Below are 14,462 nucleotides of genomic sequence, written 5' to 3' on the forward strand. Positions count from 1 at the left end.
ACGCAAAATTTAAATCTGTATATGTATGGTAACAATTGTTTGTCTTTCCCTCAGCGAGATTTGAATCCATTCTTCTGGGACGTCATAGCAACTCAGCCTACACTTTTTCCAGACCGACCACTCAAACAGCTAGGCTATATCAAAAATATAATTTTCTTTGGTCAGGTAATGTTTTCCACGTCAGCTTTATCTAGATGTGTAATTATACATGATGTAAACGGACATGGAGATTGAATACTTTGCATATCAGCTGTTTTAGTCAGTAATGAAGATTTATAATATTTACCATGTATTCACATTTATTTAACAAAAAATGTATATGTTTCTAAATACTCCACAACTTTATGACAGATTTTTTTTCAACGGTTAACCTAGTGTTATACAGGGCTTACACTATATACTGCACATATTTAGTCTGAAAGTTATACCAACAATTTGGAAATTTTTGACAGCACACTTTTGTATATTTTTTGTGATGGGAATTTGAACATAGTTAAAATTGGATTATCCCCCGTATACCAGAACGTCCATTACAACTGCTTTAAATGTAAAGTGTAACTAATGCATGTATAATCTTCTCTATTTACATCTCTAATGTCTCAAACCACTTCAAACATTTATTTACATGCATCAATTTATATTCAACCCGTTTCATTTAAAGTTTTTCTTTAAAAGTAAAGATTCCAAAGTCTAAATTCAAAAAAATATTCATTTAATGAATTATGTATTTATTGAAGTTCTATCATTGAAACTGTGTAAATTTAGCTTCATTTAACTTCAAAATTGAAGTTTAATTATTTCTCAGGTTTTTCATTTCATTCATTAAGGGCTTGTGTATGATCATATTTGGATTAATATCCGTTAGAATAAGTAATGTCTCAATTAAAGAAAATTGTGGTGACAAGTGGGACATCTGTGACACGAATATTCCATAACGGATGATAAAACCATTATGGCGACCGTACAATTGTCGATGGGATAGCTTCAACTTTACTGTTTAATGAAAACTGCAAGTAGGTTATTTCTTTTTGTTAGTTTATGATACTGCTTATTTCATCTACGTTGAAATCCGTCAAAAAATAAACAAATTTTAAAAAGTATTAGGTTTTACTACTGATAATAATATACAATTATAAAAACACGTATTGCCTTTTCTGTACAGCTCATGAAGGGAATACAAAAGTTTCGTTTTCATTTAGGGGTACATCAAGAAATTTCCATGCACGTACATGTAGTAATGCATATATTTTTCGATTTTCAGATTAGCATGTCATTGGATGCTCTTGTCTTTAAATAGATAATGATGACGTGACCAGTAGATGTTCACTCTTTTATTGATCGCTCTGTCGTGTGTTTGTCATTTATAAATATCTATGTTGTTTGCTTTGATCTTTATATATATTCGTTTGGATGTTAGTATGTCACACTTTCGTTTACCGTACTTTTTTTTTTTTATAAAAATGAGAAATGAGAAGATGTGGTTTGATTGCCAATGAGATAACTCTCCACCAGAAACCAGATGGCTTAGAATTTAGCAAATATAGATCATCGTGCGGCCTTCAACAATAAGCAATCCATAGCAAGTTATAAAAGGCCTCGAAATGACATACGTAAAACAATTCAAACGAGAAAACAAATTTAGGTTGATTTATCTCTTTTCTTTAAATTTTAGCACCCCATTATTCTCTCTTCTTTATTTTTTTTGCCCTATTTTAATCTATTCATTATTTTTGGAGTTCATTTTTCTGTAGATTTGACACATTATTCTCTGGGTAAATACAGTACAGACCCTCAAATAAGTTAAGGGTTTTTTCTATTAGAAATAGATTTGAAACATTATTCTCTACTTGGGTAAATACCATACAGACCCTCAAATAAGTTAAGGGTTTTTTTCTATTAGAAATGCGTATAGTCATCATAACAAAATTATTTTCCGTTAACATGTTACAAATATACACTTTTAACATCTGTGAAAATAGAAACTATTAAACTTGGTTCATTTAAAAGCGATGTTCTGTGTTTACCTACATACGGCATGCCTAGTTAAGTACCAAAAGACCAAAGATGTATAAGTAAATGAGGAGATATATTACCGAAAGGTGAACTAATAGTTAATGAAAATCAATTTACATCAACTTTGCCTGAGGGTGTTGAAACCTTATTTTATTAAGATTTCTATCTTTAGCAGCGAAATTTTTTAAGAAGTGATCATTTGTATAGTGTTAAGCTTTGAATATGAGCCGATCATTTATCACCAGCTAATAATTATAAGCAACTACAGCATTGTTCATGTAATGAAAATTGTAGATTAAAAATTTATCAAAAAATCATAGATTCAGATTCAGATTCAATAGTTTATTAGGAGTCTGACCCATGCAACAAACATTTAAAACAAGACATACATCAATCATGTATAACACAAGTAAATTATATGTAAGTGCAATTCTAAAGAGAATTATGGGAGACTATATAAATACATACTAAATATGAATGGGTAGTAGCCCCATCAAACTTAATGTTCAATAGCACTTAGTATCGCCTAGTTAGTGGCTTCTCCCAAGATCTACATAACTTATTTATACCAGTATTCGGTTTAACCCCCCCCCCCCCCCCCGCCCCCCCCTTTCCGTAAAGAAAACAAAAACACAAAACAAAAGCCCAACTTCATTCCAAATTTTGCTTCAACCATTAAGTAGGTTCACCAAAACGGCCACCTTTCCTGTACCAGAACTGAATTTTGTTTTCTGGGTGCTTACGAGAATCCACAACATTCTGCAAGTTCTTTCTCTTATTATCGAACAATATGACAGGAATTTGGCAAAGATTGCCAATGTGTTGAAAACGTTCATTCAAATTAAAAATGTTTTTATTCACCCTGGCCAAACTTATAATAACGATTATCCACACCACGTGGGGGTCACTTCGCAGTTCAAATTCGAATTATATAAACATAGGCACTCATACCACATCTTCTTATATCTATAAAGTCACCAGAAAATAAATGTACAGAAACGAGAATGAGAAACAATATTCATTTCTAACTCGGCATGTAATGAGATTATTATCACAAACATATAAATATACACAGTGTTATGCAAATATAAGATATTAAGATATTTTTTATTTCCAATTATGGGCCCGAAAGGGCATAAACATTACAACATCAATAATTTTTCATAATACAATACAAATAATGAGATAAAAAAAAAAGTTAAACGAGAACTATTTAAGTTCTTAAAGAATACGTAGATAAAGAATCTATAGTATGTTTTTTTTTTTTTAATACTAATGCATTTTATTGCGAGAGAAATGTTCAGCCATCTTCTGTTGATCACACCACGTGGTCGTTGCTTCTGACAAAAGTTTTCTTCTGTTTCGCTTGTGGTGTTTGCATCAATTGTTTGTCTTATTATGAAATATTTGAGTCCTCCACCATGACTTTGTAATATATCTGACTTAATTTGGGGGACTAAAAGTTAGGTATAATAGAAATAAAGAAGTAAAAAAACACGGGGTGCAAATTATTACATCCTTTACTCTTGGTCGCATAACAAAAAGAGGCTGATACATTGTCTGTATTGTGTTCGTTTTATAGTGTTCAAGTTTAATTTATTGCATTGTTTTTAATTTAGTTATTTTCATCATTTTTTATATGATTATTACTACTACTTATCATTCTTCAACGTTATTTGTCTAGTCGTCATGTTTGCAAAACATTTTTATCTTTTTCATTTTATTTATGAAAATATTCTGATTTATTGTTACATAGGACAAACAATACAGATTAACAGTATGTTTCAAAAATATGCTAATGTTCATCCTTCAAAACTACAAAAAGTACTTATAGTTTATTTACTTGCTCAATCATTGTTTTTAACCAGTTTTTCATTTATAAATCTCGAATTCCGGCATTTAAAAATGTACACTTGTGTCAAAAAAAAACATTTCTCTGACCACATCTGGTCAATTGTTAAATTTGTCACGTATTTTTAGCCTTATATAATGATATTTGTAGATAAATAATTAATTTTGAAGATGAAAAAAATATATCTATATCGATATATACATATAGAATAACGATGGATTTTACCTTTTGTCGACTCTCTTATATCTGCGACCACAAAGAACAACTGTTTTGCAGGGGATATAGCACTGACTGACCCGAATGAAGTGATAGATATTATTAAGCAAAATAAGGACAGAGGGAAAATACTTTATTTACTTCACTACCCCCTTCCCTTTTGATAAACAATATCTTCTTTTAAGGATGTACACCTCTGAGGAACCAAAAAATGGTGGTGCACTTCTTTTTTTTTTGCTACAGCCATTTGAAAGTACCCAATTTTGACGATTTTCTAATTTTTCATCAATTTTTACCCGTTTTTGGGCTATAATCATAAAAAAAATCACAATTAAACTTTTTTCATACTTTTACTAAAGATGAAGTGGACCAATCTGAATAAATTTGACCTAAATAAACAAAAGGTAGGTGTTAATATAAGAAAGTTTTATAAAAGTATGTTGCTTTTTCGTGTCAAATTTACCATGTTGCCAATTTTGTAAATTTTGGATTTTTCTCTTTTTTCTAGAACAAAAAGCATATTATTTCAACTTCTTCTTCTAAGAAATTTAAAAAGAAAAAAATTGATATGGGATGAACATGTATCTGGTAAAATCATTTCTTGTACCCCTCACAAAATCCCTGATTTTACAAATTCACTGTAACATATATACGTTGTTAGCACGAGAGAAACCTATATAAATGTCTTTTGTTCTGTAGCACCGATCTTTTAAGTGACCGCGAAGCTCATGTAATCGCCGTTTTGTAGTATCATTGGTGAAGCAAATCTACTTTATTCGAATGACCATTTGTCGTTTTCACTATTCAGGCGTCACTGGTCATTCGTTGGTGTATGCATTATCTATCGCTGTAATGACCGTAAATGAAATGAAGTAATTTTCCCTTTTGTGTTCTCTCTGGTGACTATGCTTCTAAAATAACCTCTCAAAATGACGTAATCCGGGCGTCGTAAATGTTAATACAGCTGTCCGAAAGGAAAGACAGATCGATGGAATGTTCTGCTGCAAAACGTCCAGGGAAAAAAACGTTTACCATAAATTTCCTTTTATTTTTTATATGTCAAACGTGAGTTTGATAAGTTCATAATCTAAAACAAACGTTTTAAGTTATATAATAGTACAAAAAAAACTTAAATGATATGTCAACAATGTGACATAATCAGTCAAAAATCTATTTAGTTTAAATTTAGTTTCAAAACAAGTGCAACGTTCTTGTCAATGTTTTTTTTAGATAACGTATCGCAGAAGAAAAGTAATTTTCCAAATAAGAAGTCGTTTTAATAGACGTAAGAACGAGTTTATTTTGATAGTAATTTTAACAAGTAACAATTATGATATCCTGGTGTTGTCTATCTCTTAATGTGAATCTATAAGGTCTTAATAGACATTTTCGAAAACTTATCGACACTGACACTTACACCTATGCCTAGGACGACAGGTAACCTTTTTGAGGTGGGGTCATCTCAAGGTGTACAATGAGCACAGTCATTTATAAAATATTTATATAATTTACATTTTAATACTGTATAAAAAAATACTTTCAATGATTTGTTTATTTATTGGCTCTGCTTAGAAGCTGAGAATTGACCGATCTTCATATTATTTTTTTAAAGGGGGAGGCTCTGTGTAAATTAGTAGAACTTTACACAGAAAGTCAGGATTCTACTTCATCAAAATTATCTCTCAATTACGCCGATTAATTTTTTGAATCGTGAAAATGAAAGCCATTGTAGGGATGACCCGCGCTGTCAATTTAGCTCTTGAAAACCGATAAATGTATCCACTTGGCATAATTACGATCCTTACATGACAGTTGTGTTTTAAAAGACAACTGTTAGTGTATCTACTAGCTATAAAGCATCTCATGTACTTTTAGGCCTTTTTTCGACTAAAAACTATTGTCTGATTGGTTGTCAGAGGGAATTTTTGAAAGTAAAAAAAAAAACATGAAAAAAATTCTATTTAAGTATTATGCGGAAGGGCAGACAAAACATTTGCAGAGGTTGAAGAATAATTTTTTTAAGATCCACTATAAAGTCATGGACTTTTTGTAAAAAGCCAAGGAGGAGGTAGTGAACAATTTGTGTCCCACTTTGTTTTTATACAGTTCATGAATTAAATAATTAATATACCTAAAAAATTTTTCACTATAAAATGATTGAACGAAAGTAAAACAAAATACAAGTAAGAAATACACTTCCAGTTTAAACATTTGAAATAGTACGAAGCTTTTCTTATGTTATTCAAAACACACCTACTCTATTGTTTTGACATATTAGAAAGGTTTTTCACTTGACCCATGATATATTTCCTGTTTTGGTACTGTGAATGTGTAATGTTATAATATCAAAATGTAGCCTAAATATATAAAAGTAATGGATCTGAAGCGAGACTGATGTATCAAATATTTTAGCATTATATACGTTTTCAGGACAAACAGTCAAATCAAACACGCTTGAACGTAACAAGGTGTACCCGATTTTCTGTTTTGATAAGATAAATACCCATTTTGTTTATTTAACCACAAAAACTACATGAAATGTAATTTACTGATTGAAAAAGATCAAACAGTATAGTTCGACAATTAGAAGATAACAGTTGGAATATCACAAATCACCACTAAATGAATTCCAAAACTAATGAGAGCACTTGGTGTTTCTAGCTCAGATTCCGAATTAAAAATTATAGAAAACTAACTAACGAATAATGAATCTGTATTTTTTTCTTCCTCTGCTGCCTCAAACCAAGTTTTACGAGATTATTCTTCTTCTATGGTATATCCACCCTATTTGCAGGATCACCACATTAAAAATATATGCGTTTATTTTTTAAAATAATTTACCTCGTTAATATAGTTATAAATGTTAAATCAAATGCATTCAGTATATTTTGACATTTTGATACGGTCCCTCTATTTTTTTAGTCAGTGTAGGTATCGGTGTCGGTATAAGTGTCCGTGTAGATGACTTTTCGAAAATGTCTATTTATTAGTATTAAAGAAAAATAGCAACTCGAAAAATGGTCCATCAGTTTTGAAGAAGTCCCCGGAACGTTCTGAGAAAAGATACAGTACATTTTACATCCGATTAACAATAACCTCGACAAGACTCACATTTAGCCTTACTTATTGTCTCTTTGGCTGTTTTCTATGCTACTTGCTTGTCTATAATTATTGTTCTCTGTACCCCAAAGGAATTCTTCATGAAACATGAGTACATACTTCGAATTCCAACAGAGAAATACACAAAACCAAATACCCCCCCCCCCCCCGCTTTTCCAAAAAAAAAAAAAAAAAAATTATCACGCTATGTAAATAAAAGCAAGAAAAGAATAGAAAGATAAAGTTAAATTTGACCAGCTAGTTTTTTCGTAATTCACATGTTTTACGCGAAAGTTATTTCGATCACCATACTATAATATGAAAACCATATAAATCTCATTGTTGAAGGCCGTACGGTAGCCTTTTGATTGCCTATTGTCACTTCATTTGGTTTCTGGTTGATAGCTGTCTCTCTAGCAATCTTACCACATCTGAGCATTTTTATAATGAGATAGATAATGCAAACGCCAACGAATGACCAGTGTAACTTTTTATAAAAAAAAGAGGAACTAGTTACAGTCAAATGTCATTAAAGTACAAGGCTTTAATCAGGTACACCATACGCGTGTTTCGATAACAAAGAATAACCAGTGGCGCTCTGTCTAAAGCAAAAGAAAAACCAAACTCTGTCAGAATTTGAATAGCATTAAAAACAGAATTTTTAAAAATAATGTTAAAAATCGTGCAAAAGGAATTTAAATGTTTGCCTTGGGTAAATTATTTATAGTTCTATACTAAGAACACACACACCTACATCCACGAACCTATAGAAATGGAATTCGAAGTTTAAAGGAGAAGTATTTATCGTAAATCACAGCTGCAGACGATGTCTATTACAGCAGCATTAGAGGACAAGTCGAAACCACTAGATCTGCTGACAATTTTTGTTTTGAAATATTGATATTATAATAATATACCAATAATTTGGCCACTGATGTGAATTTGGTATACATATGTACGTTTTACATGCACTTGCCCGTCACATATGTACGATTTACACTTTCCCGTTTGTCCATCGTACTCGTTGTCCATGTCACCTTTTACATATGTACGATTTACACTTTCCCGTTTGTCCATCATATGTACGATTTACACTTGCCCGTTTGTCCATCGTACTCATCGTCCTTGTCACCTTATACATATGTACGATTTACACTTGCCCGTTTGTCCATCGTACTCGTCTTCCTTGTCATCTTAAACATATGTACGATTTACACTTGCCCGTTACATATGTACGATTTACACTTGCCCGTTTGTCCATCATACTCGTCGCCCTTGTCACCTTATTCTTATGTACAATTTACACTTGCCCGTTTGTCCATCGTACTCGTTGTTCTTGTCACCTTTTACATATGTACGATTTACACATGCCCGTTAGTCCATCGTACTCGTCGTCCTGGTCACCTTATACATATGTACAATTTACATTTGCCTGTTTGTCCATCGTACTAGTCATCCTTGTCATCTTATACATATGTACGATTTACACATGCCCGTTAGTCCATCGTACTCGTCGTCCTGGTCACCTTATACATATGTACAATTTACATTTGCCTGTTTGTCCATCGTATTAGTCATCCTTGTCATCTTATACATATGTACGATTTACACATGCCCGTTAGTCCATCGTACTCGTCGTCCTGGTCACCTTATACATATGTACAATTTACATTTGCCTGTTTGTCCATCGTACTAGTCATCCTTGTCATCTTATACATATGTACGATTTACACATGCCCGTTAGTCCATCGTACTCGTCGTCCTGGTTACCTTATACATATGTACAATTTACATTTGCCTGTTTGTCCATCGTATTAGTCATCCTTGTCATCTTATACATATGTACGATTTACACATGCCCGTTAGTCCATCGTACTCGTCGTCCTGGTCACCTTATACATATGTACAATTTACATTTGCCTGTTTGTCCATCGTACTAGTCATCCTTGTCATCTTATACATATGTACGATTTACACATGCCCGTTAGTCCATCGTACTCGTCGTCCTGGTCACCTTATACATATGTACAATTTACATTTGCCTGTTTGTCCATCGTATTAGTCATCCTTGTCATCTTATACATATGTACGATTTACACATGCCCGTTAGTCCATCGTACTCGTCGTCCTGGTCACCTTATACATATGTACAATTTACATTTGCCTGTTTGTCTATCGTACTAGTCATCCTTGTCATCTTATACATATGTACGATTTACACATGCCCGTTAGTCCATTTTTACTCGTCGTCCTGGTCACCTTATACATATGTACAATTTACATTTGCCTGTTTGTCCATCGTACTTGTCGTCCTTACCATCTTATACATATGTACAATTTACATTTGCCTGTTTGTCCATCGTACTCGTCGTCCTTTTCACCTTATACATATGTACGATTTACACATGACCGTTACTCCATCGTACTAGTCATCCTTGTCATCTTATACATATGTACGATTTACACATGCCCGTTTGTCCATCGTACTCGTCGTTCTTGTCACCTTATACATATGTACGATTTACACATGCCCGTTAGTCCATCGTACTCGTCGTCCTGGTCACCTTATACATATGTACAATTTACATTTGCCTGTTTGTCCATCGTACTCGTCGTCCTTATCATCTTATACATATGTACAATTTACATTTGCCTGTTTGTCCATCGTACTTGTCGTCCTTTTCACCTTGTACATATGTACGATTTACACTTGCCCGTCTATCCATCGTACTCGTCGTCCTTGTCACCTTGCACACTAAATGAAGTAATATTACATATTAGTTAAAGATATCGACATTTTTTTCATATGGACAAAAAAATTTAAGTGTTACTATGAGAAGAGCAAGATAACTTGACCTCAGGGCAGGATAGTAACATGTTACCTTACCCTGTTCAATAAACAGAAGAAAACCAATTAGCCGGAAGGCGGAAAGGGGTGGGGGGTAGTGTTACAACTTATATTTACAGAAATCTGTGTGGACTGTCAATGTAGAGTGGTGATTCAAACATTTTGCTTGATGCATACCGCTGTATAAATTGTTAAGAATGATATTAGTAGTCAGAAAAAAATGTTTCTTCTTTTCGTCTCTGCAAAGGATTGATATAAGCAGAGTTGTAGTATTTCTAATTCTAACTAGCAGAATTGTCTAATTGGCAAATATATCACATCTTCTCATTTTTATAATAGCACCTAACATAGACAGGGAAATACATCACTTCTTTGTGAAAAAAACTTTAAGCTGTAAAATTTGAATCATTATATAACATAATCACAATAGGCGCCCCATTATGGTTTCGTATGTTTGGTCTTCCCGCAATTTTTTTTTACGCAAACGTGAAAAAGAACATGACAAATGAGTCTCAGAGTTCAAGGTTATATTGTTTGGTAAAACTGTTACTTTTGACTGATTCGGCATTAACCACATTTGTTTTGCCCTTAGGCAACCATTTTAACAATATTTTCTTAAGAAGAGTTATGAGGAGTGAAAAAAGACAATATATATATATATGTATACCACATTATATTAAGTGCAATGACTTACGCCTGCAAACATTACGAAACGTTAAAAATGTTTAACTGTTACAAAAAGTAAAATTCCCACACTTGTCATACCATATTTTGTGAGAAAGAAAAAAAAAAAACAGTTGGAAAATCAAATCAATTGTGATTGATTGATTGGTGTTTAACACCAATGTTAGCACTATGGTGCTATTTCGTGGCGGTCAGTTGTTATTGGTGGAGGAAGGTAGTGTGCCCGAAGAGAATCAACGACCTTCGCTAGGAAAAAAATCAATTGTGAAATTGTTTAAATCCGGTAAGCGCCGTTTGTGTCGGGGGGTTTAAAACGTTTTAGCATCTTATGTAGCCTTAGTAAGATTTGGCACAACATTTCGGAAATTGTAGTTTTCAATGACTTTTCAATTTTTTAGCTCCTCAACGTAATTTATTTCTGCTTACTGCAGTACAGTTTTGATTCGAACGTCATTGATGAGTCTTGTGTAAAAGAAACACGCCAACCGTATTGAATAAGAATGCTAGTATCTTTGACGGGTTTTTAAATAGCACAAGATGAACACGAGGATAATAAAATAAGCCAACTAAAAAATTAAAACCAACAATATTTTCAAGAGTGAACTGACGTATAAAATCTCTTGAATGACAACAACTTTATTTTTGAAAAAGACGTCATTATTTAAATGGAGAATAGCATACGGCTTTTTCAATATCTCACCCGTATCAACCGAGACACCAATATAACCCAAAGAGCTCTGCTCGAGAAATGATATTGGTTGAGGGCTGATACGGTGTGGGATATTGAATAATGAATATCATATACACTTCCTTCACTTATGGTTGTGGTCTATGAAGGGCCGTTCGGGTCACAATTCATTGTGTTACATGTACGCTAGAGGTACGCGTAACAGGTCGTTCACGTATACTAGAGGTACACGTAACACTTTGTTCACATACCCTAGAAGTACACGAAAAATTTTGTTCACGTACCCTAGAGTTACGCGTAACTATTTGTACACGTACCCTAGAGGTACACGTAACTGTTTGTTCACGTATGTGCAATAACCTTTCTACCCTATGCACAATAAACTCTGCTGGAGAATACTAATTGACCAATTAAATCATGCCATTTTTACAACATTTTAATGCCTGCGTTAGGGAGGTTATGTATTCAGATCCCGTTAGTGACGAAAAGTTATCATATAATATATAATAAAGTGAAACGAAAAGCACAATTTAGATATAAACGTCGGAAAGGTATCGAACTCTGCGATTTAGCTAGTACCGAACCGAGGAAGTTTTGGACGTCGATAAAACGAAAAAGGAATTATAAGTATAAAGTTGATAATGAAACATGATGAAACATTTTGTGTCGATGCAAGGAGATATTTCGCAAGATCTATTCGAAGAAGTTTGTATTCTCATAGACAATACGACATTTGACAATATACATGTTACACAATAAGACTCTTAACATTATTGTAGTTGTAGCATCGTTCAAAAAGATGAAGTCCAGTAAAAGTTCAGGTAACGATGGACTAATAAGAGAAATGTTTCTGCCTGTTCTTAATTAATTGCTTTAATATTAAAAACTCTTTTCAATTATATTTATTCTTCGGGAATGGTCGGAATGTTTAGAGGTTGCTGTCCCAAAGAGTGGTGATCTTTCCGATCCTAACAACTATCGACCGATTGTTTAATCAGTGAATTATCAAAGCTATGCACTATAATTTTGACTAGTCGTTAACTCAATTGGTCCGAAGAAGAAGACAAATTGATCGATAACCAATTCGGATTTAGACCTGGCAAATCAACTGTTGACGCTCTTGCTGTTTTACTTGGAATTAATTCGCATGCACTACAAAATAAACAAAATATGTATTGTTCGTTTGTGGACTTTCGCAAAGCGTTCGACAAAATAAGCAGGAGGATTCTTATTTATAAACTATTACGGAGTGGTGTGAGCCCAAAGTTTGTAACTATGGTTAGATCAGTTATTCGTCTGTGAAAATGCGTGTCAAAACTGGTGATTTACTGTACAACTCATTTGAAAATTTCCTAGGAGTAAAACAAGGGGAACCCTTATCACCTCTACTTTGTTTTATTTTCTATTAATAACTTGATTGAAGACATGAGTATTAATCATTCAGTTGATAAAGTTAATATTAAAGAGGCTCTGATATACTTTATATATTTGCAGACGATACTGTTTTATTTGGAAAATCTCCTACAAAGTTCTACAGGAACTACTTGATAAATTACTTATGTACTGTAATAAATAGAATATAGAAGTGAATGTTAACAAAACAAAACTTGTTGTATTCAAAAATGGCTTGCAACCCAGTTAATGTAGTGTAACATACTTCGAATAACAACAAAGAAACACACAAAACCAAATACCTAAAAACAAAACAAAGAATTTACGCTATGTAAACATAGGCAAGAAAAGAATAGAAAAATACAGTTAAATTTGACCAGCTAGTTTTTTCGTAGCTCACATGTTTCACACGAAAGAAATTTCGATAAGCATACTATAAATAAAAAAAAACATATAAATCTCATTGTTGAAGGCCGTACAGTAGCCTATGATTACTTGCTGTCACTTCATTTGAACTTGGTGGATAGTTGTCTCATTGGCAACCATACCACACTTCCATGTTTTATAATGAGATAGATAATGCAAACGTCAACGAATGACCAGTGTAACTTTTTGTAAAAAATAAAACCTAGTTACAGTAAAAATGGCATCGAAGTGCAAGGCTTTAATCAAGTACACCGTAGACATGTTCCGCTAAATGAGAATAATCAGTGGAGTTCAGTCCAAATCAAAAAGGAAACCAAACTTTTTTTCAAAATTGAAGAGGTTTAAAAACAGAATTTCTAAAAAATGTCACAGATCGTGCAAAGGGGATTAAAAAACTTAAAGCACAAAAATACTGAACTCCGAGGAAAATTTGAAAGTCCCTAATCAAATGCCAAAATCAAAAGCACAAACACAAACACATCAAACGAATGGACAACAACTGTCATATTCCTGACTTGGTACAGGCATTTTCTCATGTAGAAAATGGTGGATTTAACCTGGTTTTATAGCAGATGTATGCCTGTGGTTAAAAAACCAAGTGCACAAATAACCACATGAACAAACTATAGAAATTAAATTCGAAGTATTTATCGCACGCCACAGCTGGCAGCCCGCAGACGATGTGTATTACTGCAGCATTGGAGTACAAGTCGAAACCATTTCAAGATCTACTGACAATTTTTGTTTTGAAATATTGATATTTATTTACCAATAATTTGGCCACTAATGTTGATATTGTATACATATGAACGATTTACACTTGCCCGTCTGTCCATCGTACTCGTCGTCCTTGTCACCTTGTACAAAAGCACGAGTTACACTTGCCCGTTAGTCCATCGTACTCGTCGTCCATGTCACCTTATACATATGTACGATTTACACTTGCCCGTCTGTCCATCGTTCACGTCGTCATTGGCACCTTATACATATGTACGATTAACACTTGCCCGTCTGTCCATCGTGCTCGTCGTCCTTGTCACCTTATACGATTGGTTTATTATATAATAATAATCACAATAGGCGCAAAATTGTGGCTTCGCATGTTCGGTCTTCCCGAAAATATTTTTTAACTCAAACGTAAAAAAGAACATGACAAATGAGAGTTCATTGTTATATTGATTGGTAAATCTGTTACTTTTGACTGATTCGGCATAACTGAATTTGTTTTGCCCTTACGCAATCAT

This window comes from Mytilus californianus, unplaced genomic scaffold (genome assembly GCF_021869535.1).
Source record: "Mytilus californianus isolate M0D057914Y unplaced genomic scaffold, xbMytCali1.0.p SCAF_3, whole genome shotgun sequence".
Taxonomy (NCBI): domain Eukaryota; kingdom Metazoa; phylum Mollusca; class Bivalvia; order Mytilida; family Mytilidae; genus Mytilus; species Mytilus californianus.